Below are 27,500 nucleotides of genomic sequence, written 5' to 3'. Positions count from 1 at the left end.
ATATGCTTTGAATACTCTCAGGCTGTGGTTCTCAAGACATGAGGGATTAAGTGCTCCATTGAACTTAAGTGCTCCATTGACTTAACTTCTAAGTAAACAGACATAGAATTGTGTGGTAAAGCACTATGTGCATCTCAGGCTGGCCCAAAGGACTCTGCAACCTGTAGTGGAACAACAAATTGCTCCCTTTCTACCCAAGGTGCCTAGTACCCAACGGCAGACAAGTGTTTTCAAAAGCTGAGAGAAAATTCCACAGATGCCCAGCACTAGCAATAAAAATACAGTAATAATAATTAACCACCCCTTCATGACACCCAAAATCAACTTTCTGAGATGGCCACCTCCCTTTGCCAAATGGTAGAGCTTGCTGCTTGCCCTATAGATAAATTGTAAATAGCACCAGTGGTGGTGTTAGTCTCTAGCTTTAAGTCTGCCAAGGACAATGGCTCCTCGTCCATCTTAACAACCTTTACCAAGATGAGCTGCTTAGAATATCTGAATTATGTTCTTCAGGGGGGGGTAAGGTCTACCCTCTCTGTTATTCCTTTGCCATATTCTAATTACCCCTTTAGAAGTATTTACAAATATGGAATGGTTTATAAATGTGTGTGTCATTTGTGCGTAGGAGTCACTTTAATCTTCTGTGTATCATTCCAATTTTAGTGTGATGCCAAAACAAGCACCTCTTTGGGGATTGTTTCTTAAGTGTTTGCTCTGCACACCACACATTTGTGTACACACTCCTGTTTGCTCTGCATCCAGTGTGCTCCTGCCATTGGTTTTTGAACTTTTGTACACACAGCTTTAGCCACAGTCCATATCTATCCTGTCATTTCTTAAGAAATGTTATTTTGATATGTGTTTCCCCAAACCAGCTTTGATCTGTATTGAGAAAAAGAACAAGCTAGCAGAGATTTAATATGGCAATGTGTACACGGCCATCATATCAGTACTAAGGTATGCCAGTGTTATTAATAACCTATTTACATAAAGTTTGCTGAAGCAAGGAATAGTGGTCAACATAATGCCTGATCCACCAGGCATTTAAACATTGATACAACCAGGGTCTCTATTAGCAACCTCCTATTTTTTCTTGGTTGGGACGCGGGTGGCGCTGTGGGTTAAACCAGAAGGTCGGCAGTTCGAATCTCCATGAGGGGGTGAGCTCCCGTTGCTCGGTCCCTGCTCCTGCCAACCTAGCAGTTCGAAAGCACGTCAAAGTGCAAGTAGATAAATAGGTACCGCTCTGGCGAGAAGGTAAACGGCGTTTCCATGCGCTGCTCTGGTTCGCCAGAAGCGGCTTAGTCATGCTGGCCACATGACCCGGAAGCTGCACGCCGGCTCCCTTGGCCAAAAAAGCGATATGAGCGTCGCAACCCCAGAGTCGGTCACGACTGGACCTAATGGTCAGGGGTCCCTTTACCTTTATATTTTTTCTTGCCTGGGACTTCAAAAACAAGGAGAACATGTGACTGGATCACATATTGTGTAAGCCTGGCCTAAAGCCACCCAGTATATTCATGGCAGATCTATATTTGAAATGGGAATTCCCAGATCAAAGCTCTTGATCTTAATCACCATAATCTCTCTCATATTTGTCCTCAAAGTTAGTGTGAATACTGTTGTCTCTGTACGACCGGGTCTAAGAGCATCACTCTTATTTGCTGGACTAAACTTGTACTATGCTGCTAAAAGTGAAATTTCAAATGTACTTGAAGCTGTAGTCAGAACTTAAAAGTATTGTGAGCCTTTTAACTTTATAAATTCTAATTGTTACTGATGCAAAATAACTTTGATTTATGGTCACCAATCTAAGCAACACACGTTATTATCCATCATTTCATGTATGTAGTAATTTTGGCATACATACTTTGACACAATTTTGTTGATATATCTAGGAATGTTTATCTCATTGTTTATAGTTGATTTTAAATTTTATGTAATTGTTTCATGTCATAAGCTCTAATGTAAACAAAGCTAAATCTCAATGCAACCATGTTAGATTTTTATTAATTTTCATTTTAAAACTATGTTTAAAAAAATAGAGTGCCATGGGTCATGCCAATAGAGCGTATAACTCTTAGAGGAAACAAATCAGGGAGTGTAGTGTAGGATTTTCACTGGATGGTAGAAATAGGGTTAGAAATAGAATTTGGTTTGGGACAGTAAGCAAAGTGATGTTAGGTTGGTCAATGAAACCATTCCTAGAATCATAGATTTTAGAGGGAGTTCTACACTCTCACTACAGTATAGAACCCCAACTTAAGGCCTGCCAAGGGATGTGACCTTACTCTCCTCATTTAGGCTCTGTTACATTTTCCTGCACTTATTATTATATAGCCCTATAGTGTACATAGTGCTTTACAAATACAACAATCGTCATTTTCATGAGCTGGGAACAGAAGGTAGATATTGGCAGCCTTTGCCAAACTGGTGTCCTCCAAATCTTTTGGACCATAACTCCCATCAGCCCCAGCTCAGCACCCATACTATGTTAACTATAAATTAACTTTGCCCTAATAGAGCAGCCCTCTAGCCCACATTACATTAAAATAAGACTTCAGTTACTCATATATAACAGGTACCCCAGTTTACTTTTGTGAATTAATCACCTGAACTACCACGCAACCAAGAGGTAAAAACAATGTGTATGCAAAACCTTCTGAAGCCCTTTTTACCAGGCATCAAACAGCTACTTATTTAATTCTAATTTTCTGATTTGTTTTTTTAAAACAAGAACCATAAACACGCTGGTCATTTTGGAACAATAGCTAAAAATCACAGAGCCATTACTGTCCATTAAAATCCTGTTTACAGTTCAATGGAGGTTCATATGGATTGCCCATCCTTCATAGAGAGAAGGAAGGGGTGGGTGGGAAGAGATTTATAATCTTCTAAGAGTCTCTAAACCCTTTCCAGTCTTTGACAGCCTTAAGGCTGGGTGCACAAATTGTGGGAAAGGGAGGAGGGAAATCATATTTAATTGTGGGAATGGGGATTAAATAAGTAGCTGTTGGATGCCCTGATTTCTATTTGATCAATAAATCATCAAGTGTCTTAAGTGCTGTATTCACTATTAAATTAAATGAAAAATACTTTAACCTGCCTCCCTTGTGTCAGCAGATAAAGCTAATAATATTTTTCGGTTATATTTCAATTTAGGTATTTAAGTGCATCAAACACCATGGGGACATTTTTTTTCCTTGGAATAAATAGAAAATGGCCTTCAAGTTTAAATGTGGAAAAAATATTTTCTAGTGAAGAGAGCTGTTTAAATAGAGTATGTACATGGGTTAATATATTTAAATGGTACATTAACAGGCAGGCAACCCAACGTGTTTACACTTAAAAGGAAATTTCAGAGGGAGGTGATGCTGCTGAGCTTTGTATGGCACAAGCAGCGCTTTTCAGTTAGGAGTCTCAGCGCTCAGAGCTACACTTTAAGTAACCTTTTCTCTAAATGTTTACCCTTTCCTTTTGTTTTCACCTCTAAATTAAGTTTACTTTTAACTCTTTCTTCTCAAGCGTTCCATTCCTCCAGGCTTCTCTTATTCTGACAGACCAAGGGCGAGTAAATCTATCTAAGTGTCATCTCTCAGGGGCTTACACTACAAATACTATTCTCTCTTTCTCCCCCCGCCTTTTTCAGATGATCAATATCCCTGCCCCCCAGCACGAGGAAAAAACTCGCGCGCGTATCTTCTAACGTGTATACGCATTAGCACTTAGGGACGCACATCTGGGTCATGTGGTCACTTTATCTATTTTTCATAGGACTTTTCCTACATTGCAGGAGGGTGTGTACTTGCGTGTGGGAAAAAAAAATTAGAACAGACGGCGGTGGATGAGGCTCTCGATTCTTAGGGGGATCCGGTCAAACTCACCGGCATTTTTATAAGTGTATACTCGGCGGGAGCCCAAACAGAAATAAACATAAAAATGAGTTTCAACATGTTTTGGGGCCTCACAGATCCCAGCTAGGAAAGCGAGAGCCGAATCGTTTTAGAGTGATGTCAACTTTCCCCTAATTTTAATGCCGATCTGCTTTTATATGTAAGAGATCTCGCTCGCCTTCTTTCCCCTCTAGCGGTAATAACCTGACGCTGCCCTAAAATCGCGATCGAATGATATCGGTGAGGTTTAATTGCCAACTTAGCATCTCCGTCACACCTCCCAGCCCATTAGACGCTGCAGCCTCACCTGGTTCTACGGGCGAGCTCAGCGGCCTCGACGGCCAGAGCCTGATTATACAGCCAAGCTGCTAATTTAGCGAACCGCCCTTTCGAGGGAGGCCTTGATGGACGCCACACGCCGGAATCAGGCGCGCGCTCCGAGGAGGGGCCGGCGTGGCGCCGCTGCTCCCCGCCCGCCCCGCCAGCCGCCGCCTCCCCGCAGAATGAGAAGCGGGGAATTAGCCGAGGTGTGGGCAGGCAGGGAGCCGAGCAATTAGCGCCGAGCGGCCGCCGGGGGGACAGCAGGAGAGGCGCCCGGGCCGCACTCTGCTGCAAAGGGCAAGGCGGCGGCCGGCCAGGCTCTGCGCCACAAGCCGGCCAAAACGGCCGCCTCGCCAGCCGCGGCGCCTGGCCTCCCGGACCCTCTGCCCTCTGTCGGGAGGGCGGCGTAAAGCTGGGGCCAAGCAAGACAAGCAGCGGCAGCAGCAGCAGCAAGCCGGCGGGTGACGTGTTTCCCACCCCGGCCAGACACTAAAATAACAGGCGCGGGGAAACCCTGAGAGGCAGAGGGCTTTAACCCTTTGCTCCCAGGGCGCTGGAAGAAAAGGCTTTCATTTGGGAGAGTGGGAGCTTCCTCTGCCCCCAGCAAATATCTGGCGCAGGATGGCGAGAGGGAAAGGTTAAAGCCCCACCCTCCCTTCCAGAATTCTGACCCGGGTGAGGAGGTTCCCTGCGACTTTCTCCTTTAACCTTTAAGGAGCCGTCAGCAGACATGGCAGCTACTAGTTGGTCATAGAATCATAGCATTGTAGAATTGGAAGGGACCCAGAGGGTCATCTAGTCCAACCCTCTGCAATGATGGATTCTTCCCCCCCCCCTTGACCCACACCAGCCAGAGTAGAGTATAGAAAGAGCTATCCTAATCTCAGACACACCGGCAGTTCTTTGGGGCAGATGAATGTATATGATGTCTATAATCTATGAACTGCACACTTACACCCCCCCCCACACACACATGACATGTGACTGTGATGATATGTGGGGGAATGTTTGTTATATTCTGATAAATATTGAATGTGCAAAGACACCGCAGATGGTCATCCATTGCATATGGTATCCCTAATATGCAATGTACAAGTGTGTGTGCTGAATCTGTACAAAAGCTTATAGTACGCACATGCAGTACATGAATATACAGTGCTTAATTCAGGCATTTTTGCATTCCAGGCCACTTTATGTCTCTCATGAAGCAGACTATAGACCACAAGAGCTCAGGCCCCAATCAATCTTCCAAGTGTCACAAGAATCTTGCTAGCATTTGCTGCAACAAGCCAATGTGGCTAATTTTCGGCAGTATGTGTGATGGGTGCCTATCATCATGCAATAACTACTATATATGCAAAATTTGATGTGTGTACAACAGAGAAATGCATACTTCATGCATGCATGATACTGGCATGCATTCTATGCATGTGTGTATATATAAACACATATATTACATGTGGTCAATATGCATATTATATATATATGCATTATGTACTATGTATAAAATAGAGAGCACACTATATAATATATTTATTTATTGATCCTGCCCATGAACTCAGAACAGGACTTCTTATCCCACCAGCACTGAGAAGTCCAAGATCAATAGGGAAGATGGTGATCTGCCCAATGCAATATGCACATTTGAGGGCTGTAAGGGATTTGTATCCTGGATTTGAATCCACATTCCATCCACTAAGGCTACTCTGGCATTGTGTATGTGCATTTATATGAGCCATTAATATAACAGATGTTCATATTACATACATATATAACAGTTTGCATAATTCCATTTTGGTGTGTCCATGTGTGTAGCATCAGCATCTGTATCACGCAAATAACCCCAGCCTGTGCATGTAATGCGTTTAGTCGAACAGATGTTGATATGCAACTTGCCCGCTTATTCCAGGTGGGTAATCAAGGAGCCCTCTCCAATGTACCAGCAAACCCTTTATGCAAGTGACTCTCCTTGTATGTCTGTTGCAGATAAAGATACATTAATGGGCCAGGCACCCATTATTATTGTATAGGCAGGCACAAATAGAGGGGAATGTGCACAGATGACCATAGAGCATTGTTAATGATGTACACCAGCGATCTAAGATATACTTCATATCCATTTCAGTTTGTAGATAATTTTGCTACGTTACCCTCCCGTGTGTGTGTGTGTGTGTTCGTTCTCTGGGTGCCTCTCTCTTCCTTCCGGACTGTAATCACAAGGGTAAATATTGGTAGGGAGGCAATATATGTTTATGGCCCAAATGTGTGTGTAAACGCTTGAATCTAGGACTAACCTATATTTATTTGGTGCTCCGGGCAGCCAGTGGAAGCTGGAGGTGCGCATCTTTGCAACACAAAAGACCATGGAGCAAGCGGATGTCTCCCCGCCCCCCCCGCCCCTCCCCCTCGCTGGGCACAATGGCGAAGGAATCGCAGGACCCGCGCAAATGCGCTTCGCCAAGCGCTTTCCCCGGGAGTTGCTTTGGGTATTTCTTGGAGCCTTTGGCAGCGGACCACTTTTGGGGGGTGGGGGGTGTTATAGATTTCTCCCGAGCACCCGCCCTCCTTCTCCTCGCCGTCCTATATTTCTATATTCATCTGATGGGCGATGGTGGCGTTATTAATTGTAGCCGCGCCTTTGCTTGCTCTTTGCGAGAGCAGCGCTCTAAATTGGCTCTAATAAATATTAGCCGCTAGATTAGGCGAGGTGAAGCTGGCGCGGCGCTCCATTTTCGACCTGTAGCCTCTGCAAAGCCGCCAGTTCTGCGCCAGATTAGCCCCATCCATCCAGTGTCAATGGTTGTCTTGTTGAGAAAATCAGTGAGTAAACACGGCTGACAGAGAGGGGGCTCAGCTGATTACTCATACAAATAGACTGCAAACTCCTCCAGGAGAAGCTGTTTCCAGAGATGGGTTTCTCGCATTGACAGCGCGCCTTCTCCCAGGATCGTGTGTCCTGCTGTTCCCACTTTGTCCTCCATCAATCACACAATTGTGTCCGGGATGTTTTATAGAGTCACTTAATATCCCTGCCTTCATCTCTATTCACTTAGAGAATGATCTGCCATAAGGGGGAAAGGCTTTTCTTCTCTCTCTCTCTCTCGCTTTCTTCCCCCCACAGACAAACCCGGGCCACAATAGCTCTGGTGGGGGAAACGCAGCCAATCGGGGGAAGCCGGGAAAATCTTGCCCGGCTTTCTGATGCAAATATATCAAACCATCCATGAGATATTTCAATTCCAGCCAACCCTGTGGTTTACATGTCGCCCGCTATTCCTTTATTGTCTGGTATTATTACATTACCTCCAGCTTCTCATAATCACCTGGGGTAAGAAAAACAAAATGGGGGGGGGGAGGAGAAAAGGTTACTGGTTGAGAAGGGAAAGGCTAAAGCTACATTGCACCTTCACACACATAAAAATAGCATGAAATATACAGAGAGAATCTGATCTGTTATTACCATCCATTAGCATCCCAGTTTGGGTTTTAAGTTGACTAACTGACTCGAATTTAACTGGTTAATGGTTCAATTAGTCGCTTGATTTGAGAATCTCAATAGTGGGGCAAGTGGAAGGTATAAAAAGAAGCGGAGAGTTTCTCTCGCCTAAATGAGGCAAGAGAATAATGCATGGTTTGGGAGGAATCACCTTCAGCGCATTCCTCGAAACCAGAGGTGAAGTCAGCCTGACAACGGTGCCACCAACATCGTACTCGTCCGATTAAAAGTCGCATTTGAAGATTGCTTCCTTAAGCACGCTTAGCTGAAAGGAGGCTTCCTTGAAATCAATTGCACTGGCTTGAAAGTTTGGTGTTGGGTGTGTGCTGCTTTTTCCTTTTTGTTAATTTGTGGCTGTCAATGGATTCATTACTCCCAGTCACTTAGTAAAAAGGACCCCAACACACAATTCCAAAGTAAGTTCCGATTAGGTGCATCGGGCTTGTTTACAAGTAAATTTATTAAGAATCAGGTCTTTAAAGTTACATAACAGTAACTGGCATAATTTATGGAATGGGCTTGGGTAACTCCAATTACAGCGCTCTCATCAGTCTTTTAAACATTTGACAGCAGCCCAAGACCAAAAGACCTGGCTTAACTGGATTAGTGGATGCAATAAGTGAAGTTCAACATCAAAATATAAAAAGTTTCAGATAGACTGTACTGTAAAATTGCGACGGGTCCCATAATCCAGTTAAAACAATGCACTTAGTATAATGATAGTATAGTAATCATGATTGTAGGTCCCAGCTTCACTGGATAGTGAATCTGTTTCCATGAGTGCGCATTTTCTGCGCAACTGCTTTGTCCCTGGCCTGTTCTTACTGCCATATTCAAATAAGCATCACCATCACGTTTCCCTTGTAACTAGAATGGCCAGCCGGTCTAAGACGGCCTTGAATGCTGGAGAATGTTAAAGACAAGCGAAGGAGTTACAAGGTATTACTGTTGAAGTGCCTCATCTGCAAATTAGATTGCTACACAATTAATCAGAAAGTTAATTAATGAGCAAGTTACTAATTAGGACAATTTAAAACCGATGTTTATAGAGTCTTACTTTAAAAAAAATAAAAATACCAGCCAGCTAATTGGCCCATACCTTGGTTTCATAACTCATCACCAAGGTTATAATGCTACAGATGTTTTGTTTATTATGTAACACAAGGCAATTATGTCAGTATTATATTGGGCGCATCGTGAATCAATCTTGGAAATTTTGTTATCACTTTAAAGGCTGATATTTCTTAAAATAATAGAGAGAGGAGTATAACTGGGGAGGAGGTGGTTATTTTTCGTCACTCTCTCCAGAGACCCGACAAAGGCTGAATCTTTACCTGCTACAGCTTCCTGCAATACACACAAGCAGCTAGAAAGAGAGTAAGTCACGTTTCGCTGAGGTAAATAGCCAAATTACTACTGATATCGTAATAAGGGCTCTTGGATTTCCTCAAGTAAGCGGGCATTGAGCAGTAGGGCAGACTAGATGTCCTTTAAGTTTCCTCCAAACGCTAATTCAACCATGATATGATTGTAAGTCTCTGTGACATACTCCCAGGTATTCTGCCTACTCCCTTGGCGATTCTGGAGAATCGGGGTTTTGTTAATGGGTGATATATAAATTATTTTACATTCAATCTTATTAGCTCATGGTGTTTTGTAAAAAAAAATGTTCTCTCCATATTTGCGATAAAATATCCAAAACAAACAAAAACAAACAAACCCGAGAACAAGAAAGATAATTTAAAAAGCAAACAAACCACTAACATCTCTACCCTTTAAATGGGTGGTGGAACATAACTAGCTAAAATAAACGTATCGATGTGTAAGGACTGGGTAAGATTCAATACCTGTGAAATAATGTCGATATAACTCCTTAAAACTAGGGATGAGAGGAATTAAGACTTATGAAATGCATAAAACTATGGTGGCAGCAGACCCAATAGTGAGTTTATTTTCCAAATATCCTGAATTGGGGGGGGGGGAGAGAATCGCGTTTACCTGAATACCTATAAAATTCGTGAAGACTTTAAACTTTAAATATAAGGACAAACTCCACAAAGCCTGTGTGTGTGTTTGAGCATCCACGTCAGACTTCAGTAGAAAATGACCTTTATTGTTTTTAGTGGAAGGAGCGCATGAGCGCAGGCGCTGCCGCCGACTTGCCTTTGCGTTTGCTCTGTGGCGAGGCGAAGACATGACAGCAAGCCCCCATTGTCTGTTAGGTCCCCAAATACTGATTAATTCTGTGCGCTGTAATGGCTCAGGTGTGTGTATCCTCAAACTGTACCGACCGCTTGTCTAACCCTCATCTCCTTGCACCAAGCATTCCTTCTCCATCCTCTTAAACACAGAAGCCAATAATTCCTACGAACTCAGCAATATACAACCCCAGTACATTTACTCCACAGTCCTTCCCGTAAAGGCAATGAAACAGCGACGAACTAAAATCTGCCACGCCAGAATCAGGTCGATCTTCCACTCAAAACAAAACAAAAAATGCTCCCTCCCCTTAATGCAAATATTTTCAAATTTGCTGAGCTAAACCAAGATTCTCATAAGCAAGTAGAGTTAAAGTCTTGTGCAGAGGACTTGCTTCCCTGTAGCTTGGGAGGTGGGTATATTTCATTCGCAGGGTTGGGGCCAAGTGTGCCTTTCGGCATTCACAATTCTGCCTCGCTTTCTCTAAACAAGGCCAAATTTATGCATGTGTTCTCCATGAATCTTGTTAATCATTCTGACTGGGCATAACACGTTCGCACGTGTTTGTGTGTGTGTATGGAGGAGGTTACACCCGAATTAGCTCTCCTGCTGCGGGTGGGTAGGGAAGACGCGAGAAGGAAGCCGAATTATTTAGGGGCGTTTCTGGACAGTGTATATCGAGCTGCCTACTTTAGAAATCGGCATTATAAGTAGTTCCGGGTCACCATTCGCTAGTTCAAGTTGCTGCTCCTTAACAGTTGTTTGGAGCGCCACAACGCACCCAAACAACTCCTGGCAATCTCATATTCAACCATGAGGAGTACATATAGGTAATTTTTAATGAAGAGGTTCCTGTACCACGTTATTAGCAATAAATCTACACTATTCTTTGTTGGTTAAAATCATTATCATCATCATCGCTATCATTACTGAACTCATTATTCTTGTGTTACTATCAGAGTAGATTTATGATAATACCCACCATCACGCCTGAGCTAAAGAAGGTGTAAAGGTTTGATTAATAGCTGCTTTCACGTTTTAATACTCGACATTTTCTCACTTTTTTGTAATAAATAAGGACTGTAATAATTACAGGAGGTAATTGCTGCTCTGATCAAACACATATGTGTTTCTCTTAAAATCTCCAGCGGACACAAGATCGGATCAATGCGAAGCAGAGCCTAAGAAAATAATAAGGTATTGTCCAGCAACACGGATAACTGAAAAAGTAAACCTTTGAAAAAAGAAAGAAAGAAAGGCGAATTTCTTCACAGAACGATCCGACGCTTTCTGGGTGCGCCTACCAAGCTGGATGGGCCACATTTTCCGCTCCAAACCCCACAAAAGCCCCACAACTGGATGCGAGCGTGTCAGCTTGCCAGACAATTAGAGCTGGATTGCAGAATGGTTCAGGGACGAAGATATTATTGGACTGTCTTCGTCACTTTGTCTTTGCACACATACATGCTGCACGCAGAAACGGGTCTAGATACTCTGGATAACCCGTCATCCATCCTCGCTGGCGGTGAATTACCGAGAGGGAGAGAGAGAGAGGTGGAGGGAGGGGAGCGAGCGAGCGAGCGAGTCTCTGGCGAAGAGCAGCACAACACTCTATCTGTCCCTTAAAGGTTACACGGCGCACTGCTTCGCTTTGTCTTCCTCGTGCCCTTTCCTGGCAAAAATGGAGACATCACATCCTTGCCCAGCCCCGGCTCAGTATTTATGAAGGTTTTCTGACAAATAGGCAGGCTGGCCACGCATGGGTGGCTGCCTTCATTCCGCACTTGGCTTGTTTACATAGGACCAGCACCATTTCCACGGATTAAACAAATCACAGCGAGAAGAAGACATTTATAATCCGCCAACGAGGCCACAGGCAGTTAAAAATGGTGCGTGTGTGGATGTGAGAATGGCGGTGAGGAAGAAAAATAACGTCTCTGGCCAGGGAGCTGACCTTCTCCTGAGAGGGCAACTCAGGGGTATACAGAGATAAATGCAAGTTATATATAATAGTACAAGCACACACATTGTATACATATATACAGAGTGCCATATATTGCATTATTGTATTATGAGCCTTACACATTTTTTCCCTATTTAAGGAATTTTCTGCAAAATGGGCCAATAATAATAAACTACTCCCTGACCATTGACTAAGGAAGTGCATATATTATGTATATCATGTACACAATATATGTATTGCATATAATTATATATAGTTATGCCAGTACTGAATAGATCATATTAGCACTAACAAACTGGCCATAATTCAGAGCACAGTGTTATACACTGAAATTCCATTAATATCAGTGGGTTTAAGAAAGTATGGCTCACTACTGAATAGTGGCCGCTGTGAAGAATATACATTGCTAATATATTGGACATATTATATTATATTGGACATATAATTCCATATATACCCATACGTTACAGTATATGTGAAAGTCTGTTTTGATATAACAGGCTGGGTGAGCAATTCACATGTGTTTGTGCAAAGGTTAATCACACTCTTCCCTAATATAGAAGATTACATCTTTATATACATATACATATTCTCTGGATGAATCCATGAATGTAAACAGGTTATCCTCAAAATGTAAACAGGTTATCCTCTGTTTAAAATTGGAATTTTGACTGGCTACAAGGCCTGCATCCCGCAAGACTAGATTGTCTGGAAGTGCGTTAATCCAGATTGGTTGCCAAAAATATTTTATTCCGATCGATTGGATGGCCTTAAAACAACATGGGAACACAACCAATGGCGCTGGGCTGCATTCCCTTAACGAGAGACTCGCCGAAGGTTGAGCCTGACACACATCACAAAACCTTTTCTGATCGATATCCTATCACCCCGTTAGAAGGGGGTGGTTTTGGTTTAAATGTAGGGCTTGCTTGCCACGACAAATTTTTCCCTAAAAGCCTGGGTCTAGAACTGTAACTTTAGGGCTAAGGCGAACAAGAAATGGGAAACAATGGCAGATAAAGACGCTCATGGGCATCCAAAGACCCTGATCTTTAGGGCTGGCATTCAGCTCCCGTGGGAATCTCCCTCCCCCAAAAGTGTGTTAAATTTGAAGCCTTCACCCTAAGATCGGATTGGCGAGAAACAGTCACGTGGACAGGGTGGGCTAAGGGTGGCGATGGAATTCGAATCGAGCAGGCAGTTGAGGGGAAGCGCCTTTTAGTTTCCCGGGGCCAGGCGAGGGGAAAGGGCGCTTAGGGTGTCAGCACAATTCCGTTCACACAAGTCACGCTTCTTGTTCTCGCCATTCACCCGGAAGTGTAAATGAAATAAATCCCGAGGTGGTTTTTTTTATTCCCCGCCACCTCCTCCCCGTCAGGAAAGTCGAGCATGTTTGTATTATGATTTCTCGCTGCCTCTCTCTCTGGGCTAAGAATGATAGCGCTGAGGAAGGAACCATGACTGGAAATGTTGCCCTTCCTCTTCTGTCAGCTATCAGGGCAGCTCGCGGAGACTGCTGCTGCTTGCTTTCCCTCCTCCTTCTTCCCACTGCAGCTGGTGGGGTGGTTGTTTTGTTTTTTTAAAATATATTTTTTTATGACAGATGTCAGCCACCTCAGGCAGCGGGAGCGAGAGGAGGAAGGAAATTCCCCACAAAATAGCAATGGTTTCGAAAAAAAAGGATCACAACAAAAATATTGAATAAATTCCCTTTTAATTTATTTGATCATTCCACATTACGGAGCTATGAATTGCTCAAATTTGATAACAAGTACTCAATTCAACTCATTATGTAAGTTAAATTAGACTTCGATAAAATTTCAGTGGCGCGCAGTGGTTCCTAAAATGAAATGTAATTTGTGCAAGAATTTGTTGTATCTGTCACAAATATTTCCAATTAGCGGCCGTAATTATTTGATAGTTTCTGCAATTATGGCTTAAACGGGTGAATTTGGGACTGTGGAGGACCCTAATTGGCCTAAATTTGATATTTTGCATATTTGCATAATGAGGAAATTGGTAGAAAATTGTGTTCATTCATTTGTGAAAAATCCTATGAATTTTATGAATTTGAAAGCTCTGTTTGTGCAGACTGTGACTTTGCTTGCTGATCCCTGAGGAGCTTGCGCTGAATGCCTGAGCGGGCAGCGCGCCAACTTCTCCACAAGGAGGAGAGAGAGAGAGAGAGAGAGAGGGGGGAAAAAGAAAAAGAGAAAGAGAGAAAGGGTGGGAGGGGGAGGGGAACAGGAAGAGTCGCGGCCGCGCGCGCCAAACAACGGGAAATTCTGCGCATGCGCAAGCGCTTTAGCCTCTTCTAGGCGTGATTGCAAAGCGCTGGAGGCGTAGCGCCCGCGCGCTTTGTGCTGAAGGGGAACGGCGATAGCTGAGAGCTGCTGCTTTTCCAGTATCCCGCGGTTCGTTTTCTGTCACATATGCCTACGCAGGTGCGCGTGAGAAAAGAGCCCGGTCCTCCTCTCGGAAGACGCTGAGAGGCTGAGCAGGCTCGTGCACGCGTGATTTTCTTAAGCGAAATGACCAAATGCCTCTCTCCTTTTAGCGGGCGCGTTTGTGTGATCTATGGCTCTGTCAGTTTGAAACAGTTAAAAGAGAAGCCAAAGCCTGGGCTTTTAAGATGCCGGCCTAGCAACCCCATTCATCATTGCGTCGCGGCGTTTTTTAACGTCCCCGCGCTCGGCTGGGGTTAACGTCTTAACAACTCCTTTGACGCAAGGCAGAGTCTGGATCCAGCCCAAGGGGTGGGTGCTCAACAGAAGAGACCCTGTGGGAAATTAGAATCGGGAAGCCCGCGTGAGAAAGAGGGGGGTTCCCCCCCCCCAGAAAAACAGCATAAGAAAATATATACTCTCTACGTAGGTTAGGAGGGAGAAAAGTGAGTTTATTATAATTGGATTTATAATTATTGCCTTAGGTCAAGGTTCAAATCCCAAGTTTAGAGGTGCTTGAAGGAGATTGAGTTATACATCACTTTGGGATTCACTTTATACACACACACACACACACACACACACACACACTATATAAATAATGATTTGCCCTGGTGTTAGTTATTCCCACATATTTTATTCTTTTTATTTCCCTACTTCTTAAAAAGTACCTCATTCCTAAATAAGGAAATGGAAGGCTAATGCTAATACAGCCAATTGCAGGTAGGGGTTTGTGCAGCCCAGTTAAAGGTTTCCACTGATCAGTTGAAGAAGTGGTTTAGGAAACTGGTTTTCTAGATGAAACTGAGTAAAATGAAGGAAGGGTCGGGAGGTCAGGTTTCAAACCTATGAAGGAATGTAATGAGCTCGCAACTGTGTTTCTTGATCTAACGGGGCAGGTTGGTGGGTGTGAGTTTAATGGTGGCCTTGGATAAGCCACTCCTTAGCATTTGAACAGTGACTTCTTGAGACAAGAATTGGAAGTACGTTGGAAGCCTTTGTGTGCTGTATGTGTTTATGTGTTGGAGTTCACATACTGTTTACTCCTGTTGGATGAACTATCAAGGGCAGGGCAGAGTGAGGCTACTCTGTGCCTTCTAAGCTAGCCTGCTGCACTCAGGTAATATGGAGGGTGTTGTCCCATTGTCAGTGTTGAAGTGATACTAAACTGCCAGTCTCGGTGGCTTTTGTACATGAAGTACAGAGAGGCACTATCTGCTTCAGGTAGCCCAATGTTTTGGGCTGGCTCTTGTCAAGGGAAGCAGTGGTTCAGTTGGTATGGGGGGGGGGAAACCATGTACAATTTAGACCTGGGGTGGCCAATCTGGTGGCCAACCATAGCAAATGGTCAAGAATGAGGGGAATTCTAGTTTACATCTTCTGGATGCTGGGAATCCCTATTCTAGACTAGAGATTCTGTGTGGTGAGGGATGGTGAGTTGATGTAAAGAACAGATAAAAAGCATTGTGAGCAGCTAAAAGGAAAACCTCTCTCTGGACCTAAACACAGGATAGTTGTGTGTGTTCTTTGTGGGAAGGTGGACTTAAAAGTGCTATTAGCAAGAATGTGAAGGTTGGGGGTGGCGAGTTTTTCATACCACTCAGCACACATTCATATTTAAATAGCTTGTTAAACGTTTGGTTGCAGTTTTCAAGTACATGTAATATTTAACTTTTCATGCAGGAAATACATACTCTTGAAAAAGTTTAATTATTAGGTTTAAACTCAAGTTGCAAATCACATACTGTACTCTGGAGTTGTTTTATTTGAATGAATGGACTTAACTTTCGTAATAGAGACTTAAGGAGTATGAGCCCAGTTTTACCACTAATATTTTCTCTTACGATTTGTAGCTAGGCATTAAAAGAAAGCAAGTCTATATTTGTGGCACTTAAAAATATATATATATTGAATTCTGAATCCACAAATCTCCCCCCTGTCCAGATGGAACAAAGAAGTCTTCAAAAGTTGCAAATCCTGACCTGGGAATATTATATAACATTCCGCTAGAGAGTTTTATATACTGCATTTTATGTCCCCTGGGTAACTTTACTGGGTTAGCACTTTCCCTATTGCCATGGAGCTGCATAATATGTGAAGATGTACTGCACTCTAAATGCTTAAGTGCTCTGTCTTACAGTGCTTTCCTGGTAAAGGTCAACATAAATTCATCTTCCATTGATGCAGCATTTGTTTTTGGCTTCTAAAGCATGCTGTGTTAGGGATGGAAAAGAATTTCCATTAAAATGTAAACAGTGAATGGACAGGTATATGGAGCTACTGCTGAGCATTTGGCAGTGTTCTCTTTTTTGTACGTGTGATTGGGTGGTTTGGGGAGCTCTTAAGTTGAGATATGCTTCTAATAAGTGTTCTTTGGCCTCTTTTTTCTATTACCAATATGGCTTGATCTCATACTACTTCCAGAAGATACTGTTGTGCACACCTGTGGCTTCAGAGCTGCAAATATGAAAAAGGTAGCAAGCACACCTGTTTCCAGCAGAAAATGAGTGCTTGGTGGAAAATCCTGATTCAAACTCCAGGGATTGTTTGTGCCTGCATTCTTTTTGAAATAGACATGCATGCTTACCCTTCCCAAATTATTCCTTCATGCATTATAATATAAAACCATTGTAGAAAGTGTACAGCCAAAGGCTACACTATTAGGTATACTTAGAAGGAGAAAAAATCTCATTTGATTGCAGTGCAATCCTAAACATGTATAATAGGAAGTTAATTCTCTATTTAACTCTTTGAGACTTATGGAGCAAGCCTGTGTATGCCTACACAAAAGTATATATCCCACTGATACAGTAGGAGTTATTCCCAAGTGTGAGTGTGTAGGATTGTGGCCTTACTTCCAAACAAGCATATATAGGATCATACTGCAAGGACTGTTTAATAGTGCCAGAGATCATCACTTCTTTTTCATAAAGGTCAGCTTAGAGTGCCCCTAAGTTCTTGATTAGCCGGGACACAGAGCCTGCAATGGCCAAGTTCAGGATGGTAACAAAACTAATGTTGCCTTAATTTATTTATTTAATATGCTTCTATCTTGCCTTTCTATTAATCAAATTTTTAGGACTTCTTCATATATTAGTTATAATGTGCACTTGCTACAGAACTGTGTTGAGTACTTGCTAAAATTGTAACATGAAGCTCAAATAGCCTTTTTGTTGTTGCTTGTGTATGTCATTCAGACTTGTTAGAGACTTTGGGCTCACCAGGGCTTTGTTGTTGTTTAGTCGTTTAGTCCTGTCCGACTCTTGCACATATACCTGCTGGTAACCAGGGCTTACCTCAGTGTATTTCTGCATTGTACATGAGATGGGGTGTGGTATGCTTGTGGGAAAGCTGTGTGTATTTCACTGTATTAGCAGGTATACAGCATAGCTTTGTAATGCATAACTCTTAACATTGTCACATAGTTGGGACAATACTGGCCAGGATCCAAACAACTGTGAAACTAGTTCCATGAACCCAAGGAGGCTTTAGATTTGTTTCTCTTGAACATTAGCCTCACACCATGCTGCACAGCAAATCTCTTTTGAAACTGTAGGGAGTTTAAGAGGGGAATAAAAGACTCCACTGTGCTGTCTGAGCTTAAGTAGTTCTTTAGATCTCAGCTTCTCAAACCATAGATGTAGGAGCCTATGGAGAGGGCAAGATAGCTCTATGGTAGTAAATGTATAAAACAAATATAATAAACTTATTAATTGGCAAATAGGTGATCTTTCATAGTACATCAGAAAACCACCACCTGAGGTGTGTGCCTCACTCTGCCAAATTGTAGAGTTAGTCCCTGAGACTGTAGGTGATCAGAAATGCTAAGCACAGAGGGAAAGACATAATTTGCTGAAATGGAGTACAGAAAATGCCTGAAAGGTGGACCAAATCTAATATTTTGGGGGCTGTCTGCATTTACAGGTAATCCGATAGTTTGGTGGGGAAAACAATTATTATAAAAAACATTTCTAGGCAATTGCCTTTCTAGACAACTGATCTTAACCCCCATTTTCATGAGACTGCTGTTCAATATCTTTGTAAAAACTGCTAAGTCAAGTCATCAGGAGATTTGTAGTGTGGCGTCAAGCATATGTGAATAACACAGAACTTCCTGCTTTTCCTATTTCATCTAATTCTGGTCAGGTGGTGAAAATGCTGAACCAATGACTGGGATTGGTAATTAAGTGTATAAAAAAAGGTGGAGGTTATGTTGGTGGTCAGTTTGGTTGTGTGGGCTGGTGGTATTCAAACCTATTCTGGATAGGGTTGCATTTCTTGGGGATACTCCTAGATCCAACTCTCTCTTTAGAAGCGCAAGTAGCCTTTCAGCAGTTTTCCAAAGTGTTGCAAGTTGCTGTAAAGTACAGCAATATAGCTGCAAGATTGCTAACTAGGATCAGGTAGTGGGAAACCACCTTGTTTGTGTTTAAGCTAGGAATGGGGACCCTGTGCTGAATAATAAGCAGCTAGGGGAGAAGGAAGAGAGGATAGAGGTTGAAAAAAGAGCTGTAAGTGGTGGAGAGCCCTATTCCCATCCTCTGGTCCCTCTGGAAAGCTCAATAAAGCTGCTGTACCAGGAACTGGTTGTAGACAGTGCAGCTGAATGGGACACAGCCGTGGGCACCCACCTTGGGTCTGCCCATAAAAAGCAAGTCTCAAGTGAGAGACTAGGATGATGTCTGCTGTTTCCAGGAACTCTTCTCGTTGTGAGACTATTCTGGGTGAGCTGAGAGTTTGTTTGGACCTTGGGTGAGAACCTGGAGGAGGCTGAGAGGGAGAGTGTGTCAAAAGGAAAATGAACTGATACTGATTTATATATTTGTAGCTTTGTATTACTTCTTATATGTAAGTGCATATTTTTGTAATAGTTTGTTTAAGTTGTCTGTTGCTTCAGTATTTTGTACACTGTGTAGAGATATTTTTCGTATATTAAGTGGTATAGAAATTAAATAATCAAAATCAATACTCAAATTACCATTGTCCATACTAGTTGGGTCTGATGGGAGTTGGAGTCCAACATCTGGCAAGTCACAGGTTTACCATCCCTGGTTTAAGCAGTTAATGTTGGCTCACTTATGGCCCTGATTCAAAGTGCTCGTGTTTGATTGTAAAGCCATTGAGAATTGGGTTCCTGTAGGATCATTCTATAGCTACTGTACTTGCAAATGATCACTGTGCTTATTTTGTGTACATTTAAGCTGTAATTGAATGGTCGCCAACTATACTTTTGCATGTCATTGACACTTGACACCACTGTTTACGTTTTTAACCCCCCCTATAATACACACACACACACACACACACACACACCAACCAACTGAGGATAGCATTTCATGCATCTGAAGAAGTGGGATCTAGTTTATGAAAGCTTATGCTGTAATAAATATGTTAGCCTTTATGGTGTCACAGGGCTTTTTGTTGTTTCTGTTGCTTGCTTAGAGTAAGTTCTTATGTTTTAAGAGATGGAGAACAAGCCATTGTTATGCTTCTTGTTACCAGGAGGTACGGTATATGTGCAAATATACCAGCATAGCCTCATTTGAATGCCTGGTACCACCTCTCCCATTTCATCCTAAGACTATGATTAGATGTAGATTTCATGGCTTAAAAATCAAAGTTTTTTCTTCCCACTGTGCATTACTGTTTTTCTGACAGAGATTGCAGTAGAGTATTGCACACTATTCTGTAATATTTTGGTAAGCCTGATAAAAGTATTGTTCTAATATGGATTTTGAATGCTCCCTATTATACTACTGCTTTATGAGTGCTTTTGTAGAGACTACATTGTAATCTTCTAGAATATGCTTTTAAAAAGCCACAAAGTTAAAAACACGCCTCCTTTGTTTTTCTCTTTAGGTCAATTTTGTATACTCTGCCAGCTCCAGTGATGAAGAACTAGGATAGATATCAACTAATTGCAAGGCTGTACTTCCATCCGTTACAAAGGAACAGGTATGTGTTATTAGCAGTGCAGTCAGACTAGCTTTACTTTGGAGCTAATAAAATCAAATCTGGTATAGATGGGCGATTTCTTGTTTGTTATTTTTGGCACCTGGAATGGTAATCTGAAATAGTTGAAATAACTCATCCAGTTTTGTTTTGGCTCAAAATTGTTCCATTTTTATTTATTTGTTATTTTTCACTATATCAGTACCTATTTTCTGTACTACATCTGGCACTATGGAGTTACAAGAATAGCGGATGCAATCCCAAGGAAACTAAGCATGTTCAAATACTATAGAAATCAATGAAATGGAAAGGCATTACATTTCCCCTGCATTGCACCTAGCTATTGCAATCCAGTGAAAAGTGGTTGCAGGTAGAGTTGTGATGGGAAAGGGTCTTTGCTCAGTAGTAGAATTCAGTTGTCCCTAACCCTCCAGTTTGCGAATGACTTTCTGACTGAACGTGGTGTGTACTGACACACTCCTCCATCAGGAGAGGATGCGGGATCCAAACCCAGCCTTTTACACACTGGACCTCATGGACTTTACATGATAACATAGAAACAGCCGAAGTTCTACTTTCCTTCACTTAAGATTTTGGCTTCAAATGCTTGGGACACATGATCAATTCACTTAAATTAACTATCTGACTAGGGTTTTCCCCTAGAGCCTTCTGGGGATGGTAGGCTCACACCCTTTCATTATCTGTCTCTAAGCATTCTCTCTGCTGTGGGGAAATCAATGGGGACTGTTTGTCATTATGTTTGGGGGGAAATCAAGCCACTTACATGGGGTCCTGGATTTGGAAGCGTGAATTTAGAAGCCTTTCTGCAGGCTCCTATCTTTGGAAATGTTGGCTCTGAATTCTTTTCAGATTTGTCAAAATAAGAATAAAAATATTTTCTGGTTCGGCTAGAAAACCATCACTTAGTTGGCTCAGCTTGGTTTCCCACCCCCTCTAGTATCTTCTGCAGTCCATCTGTTGAAATGTGAAGCCAAAATGCTTTAGAATTATGTTTTCATAGGGAATTCCTTGTTAATTAGTTATTTCTCTCTGCCATGTGTAGCACACTGATGATATCAGCTATTTTAAGTCCATAAAATGCAATCAGCTGCTCAAAAAGTTTTTTCTCTTTCCTAGGAATCATTTATTTTCTCTGGTTATAAACATGCCGCATTTGAACCTTGGCATGTTGATCATTTGAGCTGCCAGATCTGTTTGCAACACTAAGGTCAATATCCCTGCAACACTGCTGACATAAGAGTGGCATTGCCTTACAGGCATTGCAGGCAGTAAGCACAATCATTTGTGCAAAATCTTTGTCGTTTTTAAAAAAATATAATTTCCCACATCCATAATTCAGAATGAATGCTACATTGGAACATAATTTGGTTAAAAATGGCTCCCTTCAACTATCTGTTCTGCATTGACAACCATATTGAACCTCAAGAACAAGGGGCAGGCTTAAATGTATTTTATGTAAAAGTGCAATGATCACCTATTGATGGGGATATAGGAATGGGGTACTTTGAATCATCTCCATCCCCCAAACAAGTGACTGATACTGTGAAAGTGGGTGAAAGTACTGGCCATCTGATTAGCTTCGTGCACAAATGGACTCGCCTTGCAGAATCCATTTCAATGTAAGAACATAAGGAGAGTCCCAATGGTACAATGTAGACCAGCATCCTGTTTCCAACAGTGGGTGGCTAAGATTCCCCTGAAAGTTGGCAAGCAGGACATACAAGCAAAAGCTTTCGCTTATTATTTAATCACAGTGTTTGGTATTCAGAGGTATACTGCCTCTAAACACAGAGCATGTATTTAGCAAAAATGCACTATGTCTGGTTGGCTATTTCTGAGTATGCACTCCCATTTTAGGACAGAAAGAAACATTTGTTTCTTGTTTCACCATCAGTGAAAATTTCTTCCTTTGTCTCTCATTTGAAAAATACATTATGTCAGTTCTTAAACCCTTTTTGTAATAAATTGTTACTCATGCAGATCAGAACAGAAGCATTCAGTACAGTATTAGTATTAGTAGAAATAATGTGCCATCAATGTGCATGGCATTTTACAGAGTACAAGAGGATAGGTCCTTGCACTGAGGACCTAACAGTCTAATATTCATGTGATTAGGATCTAGTCACATGACCTAATGCTGGAAAATCAATTTTTCATAAGAATTATATATGAGAAAAAGGATTTGAGTGTTAAATCAGGGAATGAATTCTCACGGTTACCAAAGTGTGGTAAGTCACAATAGTAGAATGGAAATAAAGCTTATATATATTTTTAAACTGAAATTTTAAAAATTCTATAAGATAGAAGCCCAGGCATTAATTTTTTAGGTTGTTAGGTTGATGAAAATGGCTGTTGAATATACTGTTCGTAATCCTATTCCCTCCCACCCCAATTTATTAACATGTCATCATTTATACAACTTCAGACATCTGCATAACAGTAACAGTGTTTACAACTGTGTTTATAAGGGTACCTGAATTGGGATAGGAATAGCTAACAGATATATGTGCAGAGCTTTAATGATATGGTTAAGATTTACCGAAGTTTAAACAAATGGGATAAATAGTGTTTTTCAGCCATCTCTTTTCTCATTTGTTCCTCCTTCAGCTGTATACTCTTTCTGCCTTTCCTTCATCTACTATTTACTTATATTCCCATTTTTTCAGTCTACTAGCTGTTCTGTCCCCTTTCTTCAGCTGTTCTGCCTATGAGTGCCCTGCCCCTTAGCTTTTCTTCTGATGAGTCATCTTCCTACTTTACAGTCCTCAGATTCCTTCCCCATGTCTCTTGTTTCAGCCAAACAGAGCTTCAGCTTCCAACACATAGGATGGATTAATTCAATGAACAATTAAAACTTTCAGAAGCATTCTATGACATCACAGTTCAACCTATCACTAGTAGAGATTTCAAGACTACACAAAAAAACCCTGTATTATAGTACAGATGCAGCTGTATTACAAAACTTACCCTTAGGCCATGTTTGCCAAAACACAGACGCCTTAGGTTGCCTCTGATAAATATTCACACTCAGGAGAAAAAGAATGCCACAGTTGGGAAGCAACCATTTTGAGGATTTCCCCAAAAGACAGACCTGGCAAGTGGAGGAGCTTTGAGTGCTAGGCTACTCCTAAGCCCAAGGCAGTTCCTAACTGTGATCATAAAGCACAAAGATATAGAACAGCTGAAATGTGATTTCCCCTCAACTCCCAATGCACATGTTTATGATTTAAGTAAAATTTGCTCCGCAAGGTCTAAATAGATCACAGTAGCAAGGGTTCCAAGGTTTCCACCCTTTAAGATTGAAACAGATGTTGGGCAGCACCTCTTAGATTCTATGGTGCTTCATCGATACTCCTAAAAACATAATGGTTTGGATCATAAGAATTGCCAGTGGAGTTTTGCTTATAAAACAAGCCTTTCCCAATTCCTCTACCCATCTGTACCCCATCACACACAAGGTTGAAAACACAAGTTTGTGCGTAGTTTGTTATTTAAATTATACTTTTCATTGAGTACACTTTAAAATTTTATAGCAAGTTACTCAGTATTTAATGATAAATGCATCCATTACCAAGTAAAAAGGCAGGTGTGGAACACCAACATTTGTGTTTTTAGGAGTACATGTTGCATGTTTCAGTTCCATGCCTGAACCTGTAGCACATACAGTGTTCCTGAGTGAATTTCATGGCTGAGGCAGGTTTTGAATCTCCCCTTTGTAAATCAACACATTCCCCAGTGCACCTTTCTGATTTCCCTTAGTACAATTATATATGCTTATTTTAAAGCATCATATGCAAGGTACTAGATTGAATCTATGGTTTAAAACAAATATTTAGATGATGGGCTGAGAGGGGGATTATTTACCACAGCAGAGAATATGAGCAGGGACAAGATTATGCTAGGAACATCACATTTTATTTTTTTCTCAAGACTGTGTAAGGTAGCTGGCACCCACAAAGGAATATTATAACACTTTGAACAAATCAATCCTGATTCTATTTTCTCTTTCTGTTGGTAAAACATTTTCTTTTTTTTACACATCCAAATAAAAATAAATATCGCCAGTAGGGGGAATAGATGTATAAAAAACAAACTCAAAAATATTTTTATGATATGAAAATGATTTGAACAGCATTAAGCAGTACATCTAAAATTCCTGGAGCATAAATGGGTTTACCACATATTTTCATATGAAGAAAATGTCAAATGGTGAGTATGTGTCTGAATTTAGATTTCTGGAAGCACTTGTAGCAGTAATTTACCCTTTCTGCACCATAATGCAATATATGGCTTTTATAGTGAGCTTGGGTTATTGTGTCACTTTCCTAGCTTTTCATTTCTGCTAATAATGAAACTGAGGAAAGAATAATGAGTGAAAGAATGAAACCATCATGATTCTGTCATGGTTGTACGTTCCTTCTACTATCTACAAAAAAACCCTGAGACTGGTTCTAGGCCTTCCTTGTAGGTTTGAGTTAACAATACATGGATAGCTCTAGTTTAAAACCTCCATCTGCTACATCTCAGTAAATGGAGCAGCAGCTCTCCAGGGAGGGTTTCTCCTGAGGCTTCTTTTTTAAATTAAAGATTTCAAAGCTTTTAATGACACTAACATTTTCTTCTTACAACCTGATTTCTACCTCCACACACCTCAGTATGCTTATTTATTTCACCCATTCAGTCGCTGCCCAACAAAAGGCGCAAAAGAGAAGGGGAGGGAGCAGTAGGCATAGGGTGGCTTCATAAAGTGTCAGGAATCTGGAGATGGTCCGGTTTTGCCCACCTGTTAAAGGCTACTTCTGTAGTGGTTTAAGGTCCATTGTTCTGTTTGCAGGGAAGTGGATGTTCTTCTGTGCTGGAGGACCAGCCTCTTGCCTTTAGAGTAGTTTTCCATGGCTGCAGGTGTTGTGCTGTAGTGTTAGCATCCACACCAGAAGCGTATACTGTATCCCTGTAGCCACATGCTAAGAATGCCAGGACCTCAGTCCTTGACCATGTGAAATATAAAGAAGGGTGCCACTGTGAAGGTGCAGAGTGATTTTCTCTTTCATCACAGAGTAACTAGAGCTACCTCCTACATATATGGGTTTGAGGGTAGCATTTTTAGGTTTGAGGATGTGGCTTCCAAGCATACTTGAGCCCCGACACCTCTCTTTTTAGAAAGTAATTGTAGCAGCATTCACAGGCTGATCCGTACAAGGTGTAAAAGCATTATAGTTAGCAGGGAACCCTGCAGTTTCAAGGCCTAAGTACACATTACAGATATGTGCAAGGATCCCTTGATGGATGCTTTGCCCTTTTTCTAAGCAAGGATAGCTTTGGGAGGGGGATGTTTAGAGAGTAGAAGTGTCGGGGGAGAGGGGGCACTTAACCTTTCCCAACCCACTGTTTCTCTGCTCCAAGTCATACCTTCAGCTGTTTTATCCCTCCTCTCCAAATCCATGGTGGCGATTTGGAGTAGAAGAACATTGGGCAGGAAAAAAAAATACTTTCCTTTTCTCTTCCCATACCTGCTTTTTCTCTGCTTCAACTACCTGAAGCTGCTTCTACTTAGAAAAAGAGGCAATGGGATTTGTTGCATGTAGACGTCCAACTACATGGAACACCAAATCTTATCGCATATTGTTTATAAAGTAATATAATGAAAGTCACACCAAACCCTTTAGTTTAAAGTGGTGCTTCCCATTCACTTTAGTTATACAGATATATCTTTAAACACCAGGAGGAGCACTGGAATGGACAAACTTGGTTATAATGTCAAAGGAAACAACAAAGATTTTTGAAATAAGGTTCCATGAGTTAGGTAGACTACAGCTATAATTCCTTGATATCAGTGGGACTGCTCTGTGGAAGTGGAAAATAGATCTGATCCACATGTAGAATTAACAAAAAGAATTGGCTGGGCACCTAGATTCAAAACATAGGGCTTTTCACACTCTTCAGCATGAGAAAGTCCCCAGCAGTTAAAAACACTTTCAGAGTTAACTAGCAGCATAGCATGGAATATAGGTTGTCAAACCCTTTTGTATATCCTGTTTAGTCTGCTTAGAGCTCTTGCAGTGAACAGACTACATACTGTTAAGTAAATTTTAAAGCTTTACTTACTAAATCCAAAGGTCTGTTTTATGCAGCAGCAAGAAGAACACAAGTAGATTATTCTTGGGTACAAATTACACAATTCACAAAGTTCAAACATGTGGTCTTTACACATTTGTCCTGATGGATCACATGGTGAGAAGAGAGTGAGAGAAGGGAAGAGAAGCAGCTTCACTTCCTCATAGAGGGTAAGGGTGTGTGACTTAGCTGAGTCTAGGGTAGTGTTTCTCAAACTTGGGCCTCCAGCTGTTACTGGACTATAACTCCCATCATCCTTGACCACCGGTCCTGCTAGGTCTAGCAACAGACCTCTCTGCTCTTAAGCTCTTCATGCACTGAGTAGCATCTATGCATAGTTATATTTGACTGCAGTTTCCCACAATTTTTGCCTGTTATATAGAAGCTAAGCAACAATTCCTGCAGTATGGGTGTAATGACTTGTGTGACATCGTGCTAGTGAAGCAATCAGTAAGCCCTTTGGTTCCCAAATTGGGGGGGGGGGAGGCGGCTGTGGCAGAGATTTCATATTGCTTGTAGGGATGGGGGAGAACTCTGCTTCAGTTCAGCATTTTAATAATGCAAATCTACCTAACTTGCACTTTCCCAAACAATATGATAACCAAAACATAGCTTTCCTTTGAAATAAGTACTTCTCAAAGAAAGTGTATATTAGGGGGAAATGAGCATGCAAATGCATATTTCAGTGAAAATATAATACAGGGGGAAATTTCATACAAAAATGTATAAGGAGAAATGTACACAAAAATCCTAATGATTTTTAATCGCTTAAAAAAAATCACAGTGATGAGGAAATGTGACAAACTAGAAAAATAAGAAATTGAGAGAAACCGAAGTGAAAGATTCATTCTTCCCTTGTTGCTTTTCAAAAATTTTGTCATTTTTGAAAACAAAAATTTATTAACAACCAGTGGCAAGAGCATTGGCAGAGCTCTTGCTGTCCAGGTCCCTTCCCCCAATAAGCCCCTCTCTCAGGACACTAGTGTCATATAGCCCCACAACAGGCTGTTAATTACATACATACATCATTTTATTTGTATGACACTTTTCCATACTTAAAACCATGCTCAGGGCGTCGTACAATGTGAAAAACCACA

At 41.6% G+C, this 27,500-nt stretch overlaps 2 long non-coding RNA genes and 1 other non-coding gene across 3 annotated transcripts in view; 2 read left to right on the top strand and 1 right to left on the bottom strand.

The window, feature by feature from the left end:
* Positions 1-11,336, top strand: part of LOC128423123 (uncharacterized) — a 39,205-nt gene extending 27,869 nt beyond the window's left edge. Inside the window, exon 3 of the long non-coding RNA XR_008332682.1 lies at positions 11,058-11,336. This is a non-coding gene — a long non-coding RNA (uncharacterized LOC128423123). The remainder of the gene's footprint in view (positions 1-11,057) is intronic.
* Positions 581-684, bottom strand: LOC128423800 (U6 spliceosomal RNA). Its single transcript, XR_008332861.1, has one exon. It is a non-coding gene; the product is annotated as a U6 spliceosomal RNA (small nuclear RNA).
* Positions 11,337-14,158: 2,822 nt separating the features above from the next.
* LOC128423660 (uncharacterized) overlaps positions 14,159-27,500 on the top strand; it is a 47,787-nt gene continuing 34,445 nt past the window's right edge. Inside the window, exons 1-2 of the long non-coding RNA XR_008332813.1 lie at positions 14,159-14,762; positions 20,176-20,271. This is a non-coding gene — a long non-coding RNA (uncharacterized LOC128423660). The remainder of the gene's footprint in view (positions 14,763-20,175; positions 20,272-27,500) is intronic.

This window comes from Podarcis raffonei, chromosome 11 (assembly GCF_027172205.1).
Source record: "Podarcis raffonei isolate rPodRaf1 chromosome 11, rPodRaf1.pri, whole genome shotgun sequence".
NCBI classification, from domain to species: Eukaryota; Metazoa; Chordata; class Lepidosauria; order Squamata; family Lacertidae; genus Podarcis; species Podarcis raffonei.
Note: the sequence above shows the minus strand (reverse complement) of the source record. Positions and strands in the feature narration are given on the sequence as shown.